At 40.6% G+C, this 19,005-nt stretch overlaps 1 protein-coding gene across 3 annotated transcripts in view; it reads left to right on the forward strand.

Annotated features, from left to right (window-relative positions):
- ANKIB1 (ankyrin repeat and IBR domain containing 1) overlaps positions 1 to 19,005 on the forward strand; it is a 97,750-nt gene that overhangs the window by 1,291 nt on the left and 77,454 nt on the right. The gene's annotated exons all lie outside the window — the stretch shown is intronic.

Consider the following 19,005-nt stretch of genomic DNA (forward strand, 5'->3'; position numbering starts at 1 on the left):
AATACTTCATTCTTTGTTTTAACAGATTATTCCTGAATTAAAAGTACTACTAGAAAGCAAGCAATAAGCTAAATAATGTTGGTGATGCTCTCTCTTTGTATGTACATCAGTAGAATATTAGGAATGAAAATAATTTGAAAAAGAAAAAAAAGTGGAATGATTTATAGTGAGTAGCATCAGTAGCCAAAAGAGGAAAATCAAGCAAGATATAAGATCTACACGGCCCTTTTTCTCATTTTTACACGTGGTTTGCCACGTCTAGCCAGGATGAGGTATGTATAATTGTCTGGTGAGGCTTACAGAAAGAACCTGGAGCTTCCGAGATGCATATATATATATATATATTGCGTTTAAATTTACTTCTGTTTGTCAGGTATTTCTGTCAGGATTACACGCTCCTGAAAGTTAAAGGAAACAGCTACCATGCATGCTACACCAGTCGGTTTTGGTTTAGTGGAACATCTTCTTAAAATGGTTTTAGACAGTGTCGTCAAGTCTCACTTACGTGAGAGCTTGTTAACGCGATGGCTGATTCAATGTGTCCTGAGCACTTTCTCACCCATTAGTCCCTGGCGCCTTTGCTGTGATTGATTAGCACTAAGTTATTTTTGTTGTTGTCATTGTTGTTTCAGTAATAGAGCTTTGTTGATCAGTTTTTGACTAGTTTGGCCAGCAGAGTTTTTTGTTTGTTTTGTGGTGGCTTTGTATGTATGTGATTTGTTCTGTGTAGATTTCACGTAGGCTCCATTACCTGAGTGGTAAATTAACTTCATCTTGAAATCTGAATTCTCGAAGTTGCTTTCTGGTGTTGTGATTGTTGGAATTTTGTCACCTTTGCTAAGGTGACCCCTACCAGTAAACGAAGTGGAAGTCTGGAGGTTACACATGTCTGTACTGAACCTGTTATGTTTCTAATCCCACTGCTGTATAGTAATTGATGATAGATAGGAAAGAGAGATCTTTTGTTTTGCTTGAGTAGTAGACCTGTGGAAATTGTGAAACGTTCAAAATGACAGAGAAGATTGTGTTTTGAAAGCTGTCATCATCAGACAAGATTTTTACTGCTTCCCTCCTCCCTCCCAAATACACTGCACATGAATTGCATATATATGTAATTTGGGGGGCCGCAGAATATTTCATGCAAGATTATATCGCATTAACAGTTTAAGCCCAAGCAGTCTACCTAATGCTTAAACTACTAGTTTTCTTCAGAACCTCTAAACATCTTCCGGATTTAAAGTGAAACTGGTAAAAATAGCCCATTTGCCATTTTCCTCGGAGGATTATTACATTGTCTTCACTAGTATCAGTAAAATAGTATGCTTTGCATTCCAACCTGTCTTAATTTGTGTTTATATGTATGTGTGTATGTGTCTATTTATGTCTTATCCCAAAGAGTAGTCAGGGCGGAGTGCTATACACGTAAGTACAGTGGTAGTTGAGAATCTTCAGTTAATTAGTCCAGAAGTCAAAGTGGGGAAGAATGGATAACACTTACTCTTCTTTTTTTTTTTTTTTTTTTTTAAGGTTTTCCGAATTTCCTTTGCCATTCACGCACTTTTAACAATACAGTCCTTGCTTTCTGATTCTTTGTTTTTAGCCTTATTCCAGTATTCCTGTTTTTAGTAATGAAAAAATAATTATCAGAACTTGGAAACATGCCATATAAAGATTAAAATTTCAAATTCACATATATTTATATCCTTAGCTCTCCTGTTTTGCAAACAAGAGAATTGCTATACAAGTATTTTTAGCTAAGACAAATGCTTCTTTTGACCTAGAACAAATTTTTAGTTGTGCTGTTATCCTTGAATTTTCTCTAACGTGTTTTGTTGATGTTGCTTAAGAGAGGTTTTGATTTAGTGGTTTTACTTTGATTTATATTTTAAAGCACGTCAATGCTGGACTTGGAATGTTAAAGGATAATTGGAGTAAAAATACAATAACAGGTTGTAAATGGATTACTGCAGTGAAATAGGAGGACCTCTGTGCTGAATGCCTCAGATCCTTCCCGGCTAGGGAGGCTTTCCGGAGCAGCTGCACGACAGCTCCTGTCAAGTTCCTCGGTAACTTTTCTTGTCCAACCCTTTCCTGACAAGGAAGCTGAGGAGCTTTGTTTCAAACTTAAGCAAATTCTCTAAGAGTAAGGTTAGGTATAAAACAATTTTTTATGTACAGGCTTGTGTACTGGCAAAAAACTTTATTAAATTTCTTGGGGATTTTCCCTTCTTTAATAACAACAGGAAGGTTTTCAATTTTGACATGGACTTCCACTGTGAAAATAGCACTCTAGAAACATAGGAGTAAATAAACCAGAAAGACTTTTAGAAGTACAGCACTCACCAAAAAATCCATGGAATAAGGGCTGTCAGATGGTAGCCAAATGGTGTATATTCATTTTAAGGGAGTATTTTTAAACTGCTGTGAACCACTTAGCCCTTGCTGTATAATAAGGGCTGCAGTGAAAAATACAGTCTAGGCATTTCCAAGTCACTGTGGTATTTGGAGTAAGCTGTAAGTTTGGAATTATCTGAATTCATATTTACAGCTGATGGTCAAATGCAAAGACATAACCCTTTGACGTTTTAGTGTTCTGAAGAAAAGCATAGCTTTAGTTCGAGGAAAAGATCAAGAATAATTGATTTCTGGACCATCTGCAAGACTGTATGCAATACAAGCCGATTTATAAATACATATATATTTTTTTTAGTAACTAGACGATAAGCTTTGAAAACCAAAATAACCTGAAGGGAGTTGTTTTGCTCTCAGACCAGTTGGTTGTGCCTTACTTTCTTAATTAAGCAACCAAGAAAGCCACAGCTTGGATACCCCCTATTTTAAATCTTTGTCATTTTGGGGTGATTTGCTAGAATGTAGAGTAGGTTCTAAAATACAATTTATTTATTTCTCAGGAGCCAATATCAGAGTAAGGCATCAAATACTAAAGAAAAAGTCCATTGCTTACTTTCAAATTCAGGTTTAACTAAAAGTCCTAAAACACAATTCATGAAGGCATTTTTTTTCTTAACGTAATGCTCTTGAAACTTACATTTAAATCACTTTTTGCCATAGCAAGTTAACAAAAGTATAATTTGTAGCAAGACGTTTGTTTATATCCTTGAACATAATAGCTGATGCTGTTGAAGCTTGTGTTATTTCTTTTCCATGCAGTGTTTCTGCCCCATCTTGTAGTAGCTGCTCTACCTTTGTGTTGAGTTGGTGTTTCCCCTGTATTTATTTGGGTGGTTTCTATCTTTTGAGTATTTGTCCTTATTTTCCTGATTTTCTTCTGTCCATCTTTTCCCATTATTTTTCCTATTATCGTGTTGTTCTTTGTCTTACACCTCTTGAAGCAAAGGTCAGTTTCTTCTGTTGACAACATGAATGGCTTCTGATGTGGTGCATGGCTCTGTTGTGCTCCTGCACGTGGAGCCACGATTGTCTCCAGCATCATCTGCTGTGGTAGGGGCTGGTGAGTGCTGTTGTACTCACCTGATGCCTCTCTCTTGTGAAGCTAATTGGGTGGGTGACACCTTTTTACATATAGAATTAAAGGTTATGTAAAGCAAAACACCATTTTGTTTGGACTTGGTGTGATTCTAAATCCCTCTCTGATAGGTGATGTCAGCTAGAGGTAGCCTGGGAGATAACTTAGTTGAAAAGTGGTAAGAGAATGATTATGGCTAAGTGTGAAAATCCTTTTTTTGGTTTAATTCTAATATAATTATCATAAAGTCCTGACTTGAAAAAAAATCCTATCCTATAGGAGTGTTGGTGACCTTTTTAAAATGAAAGATGCTTTGAGGAAGACACAACTTTGGAAGTTTCAGACCTATTACTGGAAAAATACCCTTAAAGTTAACATAATGTTAACTGTTCATATACTAATGACATATTAATTGGAATTCAGCAGAGAAAATAATTAGATTTTTCTAGCTTGTAAGTATAGTTCTGCTGTAGAAGCAGGCCCTGCTCATCTATATAGTGGATACATTAAGTGGCTGTAGGAACATTGTGTCCTGTTCGTGTGCAGCTGGTTTTGATCCTGATCTGGAATTACTAGAAATGAAGTAACTTAGTGGAGAAAATTGTTTCTGTTATATTTATTAGTCTGAGCTGTGTTTACAATTCACATACTGTCTGCTCTTCAAGGAGCTTCTACAAATGTTTGCTGGGACAGCAACTTCCCCCTGCTTTGTTACTTAAAATGGACTTCCAATGGGAATTTTGAAGGCAAAGCTTTAAATGGTACGTTTATATCAAAGCTGTTGTGTAGAAACTCAAAATCTTACTGTGTTGAAAAAGTTGTATATTTTTTAGAATGCACAGATTAAAAACTGATGACAAATATTATAACATTTCCTGTGCAGAAATTGCTGAAAAAATGGTGAAAAATGATCATGATATATACTTTTTTTTTTTTTTTTGCACTGCCATTACATTAAATACTGGTTCTATCTTATGTGGTTGTCAAAAAAAATCATAGACTGAAGAACAGGGATTTTAGGGCAGTTGTATTTTATTAGTGATCTCTTCTCTGTACTGATACTCAGAGCTTGATACTGTGCTGTACTGCTGCAGTATCCCATTGTGTGTTTTTGTTTCATTTTTATTAAGTATTGTATAAAATACAAAATTTGATATATACAAGACTGTATGTACGTTGGGACTTACTTTCAGCAGTAGCAACCTCAAAATGCTGTGGCACTAGAATTTTCCTTTGGAGTGTTCTTTTCCCTTAATTCCTTGCCTGTGTGTAGATTTGCAGAACTGTTACTTTTTCAGGATTTTTTTTTTTTGTTGTTAAATCCAGGTGGCTCTGCTGTTTTATTTAGCTAAGCAGCTGCGAGACAAGGAAATATTAATCTCCAGTTAACTCTCTACTATGTGAAAGGACTGCAGATAGGTATGGAGAAATACCCTGGCAGAGTAGAGCCCAGAAGAAATGATGTTGCTCTATCAAAATGGTGAATTTTATAGATATCTTTGAGAAACTGCAGAAGTGTACAGCTATTAAACTATGTTTCCGAAGTTCCAGCTGTGCTAATAATGCAGATTATACGCTTGAACAGTTGTAGGACCTTATGGACTGATGGAACCATTATATCTAACCATAAGGTGAGAATTTTGATGTTTTAAAGCTTAGCTCTTGAAAGGGTTATATAGCAGACCTAATGATGGCAGAACGTGTGGTTCTCCAGAAAGGAAGACACGTCTATTCTCCAGAAGTAGCTATACTACAGAACTACAGCATCAAGCAGTGCAGGTCTGTGCAGCACTGTAAGTTGTATACAGCTCTAAGATAAAGCATCCTTTGTGAATGAACTCGAGTTACTTGGTTCTCTAAAAGCTTGTGCCATGGAGGCACGTGCACTGAGGCATTACCCGTTGCAGTACAACTGTACGGTGGCTCTCAATTTAGGACCTTCTCCCTGACTTCTAGAAAGTTGCTGTCACAGATATTTTCGGTACTTAGTTTAGAAGGATGTTGGAGAGGATATCTGCAATTGGAGCCGTTTCAGTGATCCACCGAGTGCAATCTGTATGTTCAAAAAGCAAACAAAAAACCCAAGCAAACTGCGTGTTTAAAAACAAAAACAACAAGAAAGAAAGAAAAAAAAAGCTGTGGACAATGAAAGAGGCTTTGTTTGGTGGCTTGTGTATTGAAGTTCTTTATAATCTCATACTTACCAACCTGTCCATTAGTTAAAATGTAATTACTTGTGAGTCCTTTACCTCTTTCAGGACAGAATAATTAGTATTTGTCAGACCAAATAGTATAGTTTTGCATTTGTAATCATTGTTAATGGCCTGGATGATGCGGTGGAACGCACCCTCAGCAGGCTGCTGGATGACACAGAGTTGGGTGTGCTGCAGGGCAGGGGAGGAAATAGCCAGGCAAAAGCCTCGTGAGGTTCATCAGAGTCTGAAAATTAAAACAGAATAACCCTGTGCAATAGTAGAGGCCAGAAACCTATGGCTGGGAAGCAGCTTTGCAGCAAATAACATCGCTTTCCTGGTGGACACCAAGTTGAACATGAGTCAGCAGAGTGCCTTTTCTTGGGGAGAATAAGTCAGTAACTGAGTGAGGAGATCATTTCTGTCTGCTTGGCGTTTTTGTGACTGCTTCTGAAACTGTATCCCCAGTATAGGAGAGCCACCAATGTACTTGAGGAAGTCTAGAGGAAGACTGCTGATGTGATTAGGCAACAGGAGCACATAATGTAAAAGAAGTGGGGAGAGCTGGCTACCTCCAGTTCTCAGAGAAGGCTAAGGGGAATATAGTCAGTTTTCTGAAGGTGTTGCATGTAATTTTGGGGCATATACTACAAACAATGCATGTATATATACACGTTGACTTTCTTATGGGTTTCTGTGCATTCCTGTATGAAACATATATAGCTCCTGGCGCATGCTGTTGTGCAAGGTAGCATGGGTTATTGGTTCTGGTGTTCTGACTGCCCACTGGCACCAATTAATGTAAGTGCCTGCTCGTATCAGATGGTGTGGTTGCACAACCGACTGTTTTCTCTGCTTGCAACCGGTCCTAGCCCAGCTGACGTGCATGACCCAGAGGGCTGTGGAGCTTTGTAGAAGAGAACAATATGATTAGCTCAAGTAAGTTTGACTATACGGTTCAAAATCTGTTCTTTAAGGGAACCTGAGTTCTGTAGAGTCAGAGGTTTGAAGTTATTAGTTTATAGCTTTGGATATCACATGTCACTAATGAAATATGCCCTCTCATAAGCAAAGCAGCCTGAGGTTCATACCCGTTTGCTTAATAAAAGAATAGAAAGTTAAATTCATTTGGCTGGAGTGGGAGTTAGACAGACAGTGTGTTCTAATCTAGAATTACTTGTTGTGATGTATAAATAAAAGGAGATACCGTGAAAGTTTTGGACTCTGTTACCCTGGATGTTATTAAAATGTAAACTAAACCTGACTAAGACTGCCACATAATTTTATTGTAAAGGCACTACATAGTGCCTGTTGATTTGGTCTTCGTTTCATAGGAATACCCTTTAAGTTCAGTTTAGCTGAGCTCAATTCAGAAATCCCATTGACTTTTCTGTATGTGTGTCTGTTCTATGTATGAGTGAGGAATCAGTAAGGAAAACGAGTTTTAAAATGAATCTTTAAGGAGGTGACTGGTTAATTCCTCCCACCCACCAGTTCTGGTTTACCTAGTCGTATGGGTCTCTAGGTGGAGAGTGAGTAAAGGTTCTCCTTAAATTAGTCACAGGCTTTAAAAGTGTATTGAGTTCACTTCAATTTTGCAGCTTGTGGTATTAGGGTAGCATTAAAGAGTTACTAATAACTATGTCCTTTTTTTTTTTTTTCAGATATACAAAGGGTCCCAATTGTAGCAGCTATTCATAAGTATCAAAATAATTTATCTTTTTTAGGGAGCAAATTCAGAATCCTAAAATCATGGATTTCCTGTACGAATTACACAATTTCTAAGAAAACCAGACACTATTTTTCTGGTCTTTTAGTTCCTTCAGAGTAATAATGAGTACAGATAAAAGCAGACTGGATCAGTGCTAAATGGAATTGGAAAGAAGCTTCTTTCTGAAATTTTAAAACCTCAGTATGAACTTTGAACAAAAAATATTCCACATTACCCATGGCTTACTGTGAAAATAAATCTTGTCGCATTCCTGAAGACAGAAAGCCTGCCCCCAAATCATTCCTTGCTTTAGCTGTTGTGTACTTTATTTTCCCCAGGACTGCCTGCCTGCTTACTGGAGTTGTTTGATTCCTCCTCTCCTTTCCAAACTGCCCACCCAGCAGCTGTATCCAAACATCTGTAATTGGGGGCACACAGGAAGTGGTGTGCTCCTGATTCCCTGCAGCTGAGGATACCTCTAATAAAGAATCATTTTTTTGTATTTAAATATGTTGCATTCTTAAAATTGAAGCCTTGCTCTGTTCTGCTGCAGCACAACGCATCCTCCAACAGGCTGTAGACTACACAGTATTAAAGAAGCCTTCATACAAACCAGCATTCGAAAAGGCAGTCTTTTTTTTTTTTTTTTTTTAACCATTTCACTTCAATATAGATGTCTTTTTGTTACTGGATATTGTTCATGGTGGCTGTTAGGCTTTTTGTTTCAGAGGTCCCATTTGTTTTTACCATAATAGAAGTGGTGTTCTCCTTCTTTGTCTTCTTGTTTATTGCTATTTTTCCCTTTCTGATCTTCTAGGGAGCAGTTTAACACAACTAGAACATGCTTCTTGCTATGCAGGACATTGTATCTAGGGTGACTCTAGGCTAGATTATCAAAGCTATTTGTATCTGGAATTTTCAGAAGACCTTAAGACTAAAATCCTCTGATAAATATGTAGACCCTATTGATGGATACCTTTGTTTCTGCATCTCCATCAGCATTTCAAAATCATGTCCGTGGGCTGTTCCCAGGCATGTTGTAAATCTCTAATAAAATATGGTCTGACAGTGTATGCAGTGTGTGAGGGACAGAAGGAGTTGCTGTCTGGTGTTAAACACTACCCATTCCTAATGCAAGTGGACAGGGACTATGTTAGACTTTTTCTTCTCTCTCTTTAAGGTTGTGTTTTTTCAGCCAGCTTGGTAGAGCTTGTTCTCACCAGAGCCCTGCTGGGCCCCTGCTAGCTGCAGCAAACACTTCTCCCTAGGTCCTTCTTGCCCTACTCCTGCTTTCTGACTTGGATATGTTCACCATCCAGTAAGTGCATGCTTTGCTGTTTGCTTTCCCTGCCTGTTGGACACTTATTTTAGTTGTATTTCCACCTAGGTTTTGCTTGCCTAGGTCCAGGCGATGGAACAGCATCTGCTGCTGTTACTGACTGTCATCCCTTGTTTTGCACAGTGGGATTACAGCTGTATTACAGGGACAGGTACCAGTTCTGCTGGGATATTGGAAGGGATTGGGAATGGCTACTGTGTCACTGGTTTTGTGAGAGCCCCTACCCCAATACTGCTCTGTTCCTGGCTCAGTGTGGGTGCTGCCAAGCTTGGGCACAGCAGCAAGTGCTGCCTCTGATGCCGTGACGCCTGCTCCATGTCCACAGTCTTCCGTGCCAACAGCCACATCCTCTGGCTCATGCTCCTTGTGCTGTCCCTTCTGAAGGCACCGCCACTGTCTGGGTCTCGCAGCTGATAAAATAATGCTGGGCTGCGAGAGAAATTTCCTGAAAATTTGCTTTGATCGCTACAGCGGGGCTGGTGTACTCCTGCCTTGCCTCCAGCACTCAGACCTGCTGTTGGTTTTGCACAGTTTGCACTTCACTGGTGTTTCTGCTTCTGTCTGCATTTCAGTTTGAATGAACACTGTTTTGAAAGTATTCAATTTTTTTTGCATTATGTGCTGGTATAAGTAACCCTGCTGCCCTATGGCTGCTGCTGTGGTCTGGCCATTTGGGCCATCAGCATGTAGGAAGAAAATCAAAACCAGAGAACTGCTCTGAGTTACTGCTCTGCTTCTCTGTGCAGTTACAAAGGCACATGCCAGTACAAAACCAGGGAAAGTGTGGGAATATGGGTGAATAGAAAGGCTGGACCAGAAACAGAAAGGGCGAGATCAGCTCTGGTGTCAATTAAAGCCACTTTAGAAACTACAGGCTGAGTTTCTCAAGCGACATTAGCATCATAAAAAGATAATGGAGGCAGATTTCCAGCTTGCTAAATGCAGGCTTCATAATAACAATAAAAATGACTTCATAATTTCTGAAGCTTTCAGGGAGGCCTGGGAGAGGTCGTACATCGATCTGGGCAGCTGTAACAGGGAATTGGACATGGGAGAGAAGAACTACCCAAGACAGGAATAAGAAGTGTAGGGGGAAAAAAAAAGCGATTTTATTTGATTTTTTTATTTTTTTGTCTCTTGTGGTCCCTTTTACTTCTGGAGCAGGGAGAACTGTTCTTAAATAAGTCTCTGTTTGTTACTTTGGCACTGTAGCAGGTTTTTCTTACAGTAATCACGGAAGGATTCGTGAGCATCGTAACTCCGAGAGCTGCTGAAGCTACCACAGCTGGTTCCCCTTGTCCAGTGCCTCATCTCCCCCTGCTTGCTTTTGCTCCCACAGATGTGGGGAATAAAAGTGGCAGTAGGATTCTTCTTCTAACAAGCTCTACATTCTTGAGCCTTACCCCAGTGCGTTTCTGTCTCACCCAGCCAAATACAAGTTCTACCCGAACCTAGCAAATGCAGGATCGATGACTGAATTTTTCCTAGCACCAGATCAGGCTGCTTAAGGACAGCTTTGCCAGCCATGGTAGAAGAAGGTGAATAACCTGGTCGAGCTGAAGGGGCAGCAGGGTGATGTGACTGATGTTGGGAAGCTGCTCTTTCACAGGAGCAGGCCCAGGCGCATCGCCTCAGGTAGCTCAGAGGGGAGGCCGCGCGCCTCCTTTGGCTGTGGGGTCTGCTCTGCAGCCACGTTTGGCAGACATCGAGGGCTTCCCTTGTGTGAGGAGATGTGCCTTGCTGTGGGGGTGGCAGCACCAGCACGCTGGGGGAACCCACGTGCAGATGTCCTCTGTGACATTCTCTGAGTGGTGTTCAGAAATAGCCTTGGCGAGGAACCTCCTGTGCAGTATCACTGACACCTCCCAGATCAGGAGGGTGACCTGGATCTTTCTCTTCTGCGGGACCTCTGTGTTTAACGTAGCAGCAAAGAAGTGACCCGGAGGTCCTAGAAGTCATTTTCCATGACCAGAAGTACAAATCCACTATTGCCCTAGCAGTGCCTGCATGGTCAATGGTTCGTTTCTCACGGCCCTGGGAAGTGCGTGGAGGAGATGTGCAACCAGCAGAGTCAGCAATGAACAGAGCCTGTGCTGTGCTAACTCCACGTAGTATATTCTGGTAATAGATGGGCTCAAGGGCAAGCAGTATTGGAAGCAAAGGGTATATGAATCCAGTGAATGCTGCTTTTCAGAGTATGTGCTTCCTGGCACAGCACCTGGCTTCAAAAAGAGGCAGTCCACAAAGACAAATTAGTGGGTGAGCATGTGATGATCTTGGCTACAGGATAGCAAGCCAAAGGCTAGTGCTGGGGACAAAAAAAAGGCAGTACTGAGTACTGTATGACCGTTAGCAATCTGATCCCAAACAGGCTTACATCTGTTACCTCAGGTGATCTACTTATACAGAGATTCAGCATAACTGTCACATTACAATCTAAATCTTTTTATAATGATTCCCTTTTTAGGTTGTAGTGTTCTGGTTTAAAGGATAAAAAGTAAAGTATTTCCTGGCTGGCATATTAGCCTGTATAATTACTGTTGAATGCTTAAACCTCCTTCTGCAGTGAGGAATTTTCTCCTATGTATTGGGAAGCCTCCAGTAAAATATTTCAGATTTGCTTTGGCCCGATGAGGAGGCACCTCCTTGTTCTTCGCCAGCAAATCAGATGTGGAGAAGAGTGGTAAGGAGAGTGCCAAGGTTTACAGACTACAGGAGAGCATGGGAACTGGGAAGTTCTGGGGAGAAGGGCAGTGTTTTGGCAAGTTTCCTTGTATTTGTTGTTGCTGTGGAGTAGAGTAGTAAGGAGAAGCAAGGCCTGAGCATGTGATACCATAAACATGAGAGGAGGAGAAAAAACACCCTAAGCAGCTCGTGCTTTCCTCTTTCATCTGGTACCCCAGTGAGACTATCTGAAATCTGTTGCTCAGTGCTCTGTGGTTACTGTATGTAGAAGGTATGGTGTATGTAGAAGGGCGTTGAGGTGGCTTATACCACCTTCACAGAGTAAGATTGTCCTCAGCAATACTGTACCGCCTTGTATCTATCAGCTTCCTCTGCTGGTGGGGGACATTTCTGAATTCCTGGTTGTTCCCCAGTAGGTAGCTTCCTCTCTGAGGACTCCTGGGACATCTTGTGAAGCCTGATATCCTTCTTCATGCACCTGCTTTACAATAAACACAGTCGGCTAAATTTCCTCTCTTAGCAGTTTGCATTGTTTGTCCTACGTCTGGCTACAATATTTCCTTGATAATTCAGCATCTCTCAGTGAGATAAGCCTTTCATGAGCAGGTGGGGAGGGAAGTCTAAAGAAATTCAGCATTGTTAAAAGACAGACTGCCACTCCTTCATCTTAAGAAATAGGCCTTAGAGATAGGCTTTACAGATTTCCTGTGTTCTGGCTGAATCAAGCAAGGTAAAAGGAGATTGGCATAGACACTCTCTCTTCATAACATGTCATTTGCCAAAGTGCGATGTACTTATGTGATGATAAGAGCCAGGGTCTAATTTTGTAGGTCTGATCGCAGAACTGTCAATCTGTCTGAGATCTTGTGGAAAAGCTGTGTAGACTCTGCTTTGGGTTATTTTTCTCAGTAGGAATATGGTTTTCTTTGGTACACTTGATGGTAATTAGAATTGTGCAAAAAACTACATTTTGTCACATTTAAACTCTCCCCTGAAAGCTACCTCAGTGCTGGATTACTGGAGGTTAGTTAATGTGATGGCAATTTTAAAAGATTCCAAGGCAGGCACGGAGCAGCAGATGTGTAAGCCTGACGTCTCTACCTGGGGTGTTAGTAGAAATGATGCGGTAGTTGACCAAATTAGCAGACACATGGACAAGTATGACATCCTGAGGAACAGTCAGCAATCATCATGAAGGAAAGTCAGGTCCCACAAACTTAGCAAAGTCCTTTGAAGAAGTTAACAGAGAAAATGTGGTTGTTATTCTCCAGTTGGATTTCCAACAGACATTTGACACAGTTCCTTGCTTGAAAGACTTAAAGAATTCAAACAGCTGTGGGGAAGTGTTCAAGGCCAGGCTGGATGGGGGTTTGAGCAACCTGGTCTGGTGGGAGGTGTCTGGTGGGAGGGGGGTGGAACTGGGTGATCTTTAAGGTCCCTCCCAACCCAAACCATTCTGTGGTTCTGTGAAAGAAGGAGGGTCCTTTCCATGGAGAAGTAGCTGGTTAAAAGGTAGGAATAAATAGGCAGTCTTCACAGTGGCTGAAGGTTATTGATAGAGTCCCAAATAGATCAGTGGTAGGACCTATGCTGTTTAATGTATGGATGAGTGATCTGGGAAAGATGGGAACTGGTGATACAGCATTCTCTAGACAATGCTACAAACCATGACAACTGTAAAATAATCTCATTGGTCAGAGTAGTAAATATTTAGCACATGAATTTCAGTAATTCAGTATAGGCAAATGTGGAAGATTCACATGGTTGGAAAAAAAATCTAAATTTATATACAAACTGATTATCTTAAAGATTACCCCCAAAGAACAAGATCTTGAAATTGTAATAAGTATCTCTGAAGAAAATCAGCTCAGTGCTTAGTACCAGCCCAACAAGGAAATCACATGCTGAAAGAGTACAGATAATGCCACCACCGTGTAAGTCCATGCATTTTGCATGTTGTATACAGATTCTGGTCTCCTAACTCAAAAAAGCTTTCGTTGCATTGAGAAAAGATCAGAAACAGCAGAAAGGAACATAAAGGTTGCACGGAATCCATTCCATAAGAATTAGGATTAATCAATCTGTAAGAGTAACCTCTAAAAAGGTTGATATGACAGGTTGATCACTTGTAGCACACAATATAATAGCAAGCTCTAAAATCACAAGTGGAAAGAGTAAGTAGGGGAAGATTTTTTTGCTGTCTACCTCTCAGTTCTTGTAGACAGTGAAAATGAAATTTAACAAGTGTCAGGTTAAAAACAGAAAGATGTTTCTTCACAATGAATGGTTAAGCTGTGAAATTTCATGATGCTGTAACTGGTAAAAATTTACATGGTTTCAGGGAGTTTTTCAACAAATTAATGGAAGAAAAATGCACTGCAGCTTATTAATATAGACGTAGCACATCTGGCTTATGCATTCATCAAGTGCTAAATTGCAGAAGACTGGGAGAGTATTGCAGAAAAAAAATGTCAGTTCATTCTTGCTCAATTTTTATACTTTTCAGTGGTATATTCTGCTGGCAACTTTCTGGGACAAGATATTCAATGAGAAGTATCTGATCCAGTACAGCCATTATTACAACTAGGCTTATAATATTTGGAAAGAAAAATGCATATGTTGGTAATGGAAAACTCTTAACTAATGCCATGCATCTTCTGTTTGGTTTCATGTTTTTGAAGAATATTCATATGGCAAATCAACAGAAATTTTGCTGCAATCCAAACATAATACTGTTTCATGAAAGCCATGCAATAAAACATTGGTCAACAAAATGTTGACATATAAGCAGTAGAAAATAAATGAGATTGTTGGAACTGAAGGATTAGTCTAGTTGTTATTAATAGTATTCATAAATAAAATCGGCTTCAGCTTGCTTTAAGCTAATGTTTTGAAATAGTATTATTTTAAGGTAGGAATAAACTAGTTTTTCTTCTATTTAGAATTCTGGATATTTATTCCTTAGCAAAGTTTGCCTTTATTTTTGAGGATTATTTTTTTAAGCAGTGTGAAATAAGTTCCAAAACTGCAAAGGACTCTTACCAGTCCTTGTCAGACCTACAGAAATTTTTAATTTCTGTTATAATAAGTTCAAATATTTATGGCTTGTCTAATAATTTTGTAAATCTTTTTTTTTTTTAATTTAGTAATGTAGCTACAAAAAGCTCATTAAAGTTTTTAATTTCTCAGTTGGCTGTAAAAATCCGGTAATCAGGTTTCCACATTGAATATCAATTGAGCTCATTATCTCAAGAACACATTGGCTCCAAGAATCACAGAATCACAGAACTGTAGGAGTTGGAAGGGACCTCAAAAGATCATCGGGTCCAACCCCCCTGCCAAAGCAGGCTCCTCAGAGAAGGCTGCCCAGATAGGCATCCAGACAGGCCTTGAATGTCTCCAGAGAAGGAGACTCCACAACCTCCCTAGGCAGCCTGTTCCAATGCTCTGTCACCCTCACCGTGAAGAAGTTCTTTCACATGTCAGTGCAGAACTTCCTGTGCTTTAACTTGCAGCCATTACCCCTTGTCCTATCCCCACAAACCACTGAGAAGAGGTTGGCTACATCCTTCTGTCCCCCACCCCTCAGATATTTATATACACTGAGGAGATCCCCTCTCAGTCTTCTCTTCTCCAGGCTGAACAGACCCTGGTTTTTCAGCCTTTCTTCATAGGGAAGATGCTCCAGTCCCCGTATCATCTTTGTGGCCCTCCGCTGGGCTTTTTCCAGGAGATCCCTGTCTTTCTTGTACCGGGGAGCCCAGAACTGGACACAGTACTCCAGGTGAGGCCTGACCAGGACAGAGTAGAGGGGGAGGATCACCTCCCTTGACCTCCTGGCCACGCTCCTTTTAATGCACACCAGGATCCCATTAGCCCTCTTGGCCACAAGGGCACAGTGCTGGCTCATGGTCAACCTGTCGTCCACCAGGACCCCCAGGTCCTTCTCCTCAGAGCTCCTCTCCAGCAGGTCGTCCCCCAGCCTGTACTGATACATGTGGTTGTTCCTTCCCAGGTGCAGGACTCTACGTTTGCTCTTATTAAACCTCATTTGGTTTCTTCTTGCCCATCTCTCCAGCCGGTCCAGGTCTCGTTGAATGGCAGCACAGCCTTCTGGCGTGTCAGCCATTCCTCCCAGCTTTGTGTCATTGGCGTACTTGCTGAGGGCAGACACTATTCCCTCATCAAGGTCGTCGATGAAGATGTTGAACAAGACCAGGCCCAGCACCGACCCCTGGGGAACACCGCTAGTCACAGGCCTCCAGCCAGACTCTGCTCCTCTGATCACCACCCTCTGAGCTTGGACAGTCGACCAATTCTCAACCCACCTTGCCATCTACTCATCTATCCCACGCTTTCTCAGCTTTGCTAGTAGGATGTCATGGGAGACAGTATCGAAAGCCTTGCTAAAGTCAAGGTAGATGACATCCACCTCTCTCCCCCCATCTACCCAGCTGGTGATGTCATCATAGAAGGCAACGAGGTTGGTCGAGCACGACCAACCTATCAAATCAACTTATCAAACCTATCTCTATCAAAGATGATAGAGAGCGGTTCGGCGATCACATCTGCCAGCTCCCTTAGCACAAGCGGATGCATCCCATCGGGACCCATGGATTTGTATGCGTTGAGCCCACTCAGACGCTCCCAAACCACTCCCACAAGAATCTATTAGAATTTCTGCAGCATCGGACATTGTGATGCAGACAATAAGAACATTCATGAATAAATCTGTATGATGAAGAATCCTCATTTCAGGACATGGTCAATCACTTAACTGTTGGACTAAAGACATCTCTTAGCAGATTGTTCTGCTAACAAAAAAAAAAAGCTAATTAAGGTTTTTACAACTCTTTCTGTGACATGTAGGATTGAGTGCTGTCAGGAAAACACTAAGTTGTATCAACTTCTGAGATGCTGATCTAGGAAAATGGTTTCAATTTAGTATTCACAAGAAGGTACCTAAAGCTGAGGAACACAATTCCTGCAGGTCCGCAGCATCTTTTTAACTCATTCTGGTGTTAGATACAGAGAATCTCTCCTGGAGAAGATATGTGGGATTCTGCTGGAAGATCAACACCATCCTGATCCTTTCTCGGTACGTAAATCTTGATCTTGGCAAGCACAGTGACAGGAGCCCTTTCTGTACCCAAGGATCCTTCATTTATCAGTACCTAAGAGCTGATTCTTTCTTCTGTGAAAAATCTTGGATTCTTTCATGAATTAGGGCAGTAGTTTTCATCCATAAATTGTTGCTGTACATCTTATCTGTTGCTGTGCTGTGTAGCCTTTTACCTTGGTCAAACATTCAATTGATTTAATACTTTTTCAGATCATTGCATTTGGTCGAGATTGTATCTTCACGCTGCCCCGGGTACATTTGAGCAGCCTTCATGCCTGCCTTCTGCCTTCTCTTGGCTTTTACAGCAACTGTAGGATGATGTCCAAAGAGATGCCTTGACGTCCTTTAATCCAAACTCATGGACGTTGCTGTTAAATTACTGCACTGGGGAGGAAGAGATTTTTTAAAAGACTTTGGCTGAAGGAAGAGCAATTTGATTATATAGGCTGCTTGGTGAAGCATGGTATGATGTAGTCTGTGTGCTAAACCAATAAAACAAAACCTTGCCTGGCTTTCTACAGCATCTACTTTCTATTGCAATAATTTAAGATGAAAACCCACTGCAAACCAGTTAGCATTAATCAGTATTAATGCAGTTGGATTTATTGGTGCACAGATGCTCTTTTATTGTTATGACACGTTTCTGCACAAACAGAGAGGTTTTTGTTTCCAGGAGCAATAAGAAACTGAAACAGTGGATGCAGTTGTGAAATGTTCCAGTAGGAACAAGATGTAAGGATCTGGTAACTTGAATGTTGTGGTTTAGAATGAAAAAACAGGTTCTATGTGAAAGTTTAAGAAAGACTGTAACAGTTTTGTAGGACAAATTTATCAGGACTTTTAAAAAAATGCTAAGTAAAAAGTGGGGTCTGCATTCACTAAGGTTCTCTGTGCATGTGAGCTAAATTGTGTGCCAGGAAAGAAGGCAAAGAAAACTCGATGTCCAACAATCAGCAATCTTGTCTACAAAAAGAACATAATTTTAATTTCACTTTTTCTATTTCTGTCACAGAATGCCTGTTATGTTGTTGTTGTTGTTTTTTTTTTTTTTTTTTTGTTCTTATGGCTCAGATATTTAAAATAAATACTAATTTTAAAGCACAGTGTAACATGCATTTTTCTTAAGCTTAGCTGTCAGGAGAAGTAGTAATATTAATGGTTTGTTTATGCTTGCAGGAGAGTAGTTTGAGCAACTAGTTTGCTAATTCGAAGGGCAAAGCTCACTTCTCTGCGTCACTGGGTTTGGGATGTATATTCTGGCAATGAAATTATGAAAAATAATTCACTGGAAGAAACTTGAAGTCTGTGAATAAGTGATGGTGCTTCAGTGTTCTGGACAACACAAATGTCATAAACTCTGGAAAGAGGCAGCTCTGTTCAGTTGTTTAGACAGTGTCCTGCAGTTTCTGTGGCTCTAAATCATTTCAGAGGCATAAAAACAACAGCATGCTTCAGAAAAACTGGATATAGCTACATGGTAGGAGGGTGCGCTGTTTGAGTTTGGATGGCTTACAAAAGATGTAAAGTGTGTGCAGTTACTGTGCACACTTACACAGCAGATACTTAGAGATATAGGAGTGCATGTTCACAATTAAACAACGCTATTTTGACTTCTTGTGTTCAAAACGACGACTGAGAATCATGCTCTGGCTGAATTATAGAGGATAAATAAGCAAAAACCCTCATGACAATACTGAGTAGGGGTACAGCAGGATTACTGTCAGCTTGAGTTCCTTCCGTGCTCTCTTTTAGTTCCCGAAGGAAACCTCACTGTCCTGGCTGGAGTGCTGTATTGGCAAGTCGCGTAGGCACATACTGCTTGAGAAAGTTTCAACAAAGCAAAAATCATTTTAAGAGACTTAAGTGGTCTCAGTCATTTCTTAGAAATAAAAAAAAAAATGCCAGAATAAGGAGTGTTTGTACAGAATAACCATAATTCACCTCCTCTTGTGTGCCCCTCTGCCCATCAGTTTAAATGAACACCTATTTGTTTTGCCTCACTTAGCATCTGTTACAGTGGTCCATGGATGATAAAGAAGTCCTAGCGTCCTTTCTCCTTTCTGTTTTTCTTTCCACCCTCCAACTCTGCAGACTATTTTCTGTCATTTCCTGCATTTTTCTTCCTCCTGGCAATCCAGCCAGGCTTGTTACTCCTGCCTCTTTTTCCACCCCCTTCTCTGGGTGCCAGCGAGAGCACAGGAGAAATGGCAGAGCCTCTGTTCCCGTCCTCTCTGCCTAGCTTCGGCATGACTCTGGGAAGCAGTCACAAAGTTCCCCTAACCACCAAAGCTATTTTATCATCCCGCTGTCTGTACGGTTGCTTCATTTGGAAGCTCCAAGTACATAGCTGCAGATCTTTTCAAATAAAGTCGTACAGATTTTATGACTTGGCTAAAACAAAACACATTTTTTAGACTGGTTCTTGAAAACCTTTGTAGCATTAAAGTCTCTATAGCTCCAATCCATTTC

This window comes from Aythya marila, assembly GCF_965140915.1.
Source record: "Aythya marila genome assembly, chromosome: 2".
Classification (NCBI taxonomy): domain Eukaryota; kingdom Metazoa; phylum Chordata; class Aves; order Anseriformes; family Anatidae; genus Aythya; species Aythya marila.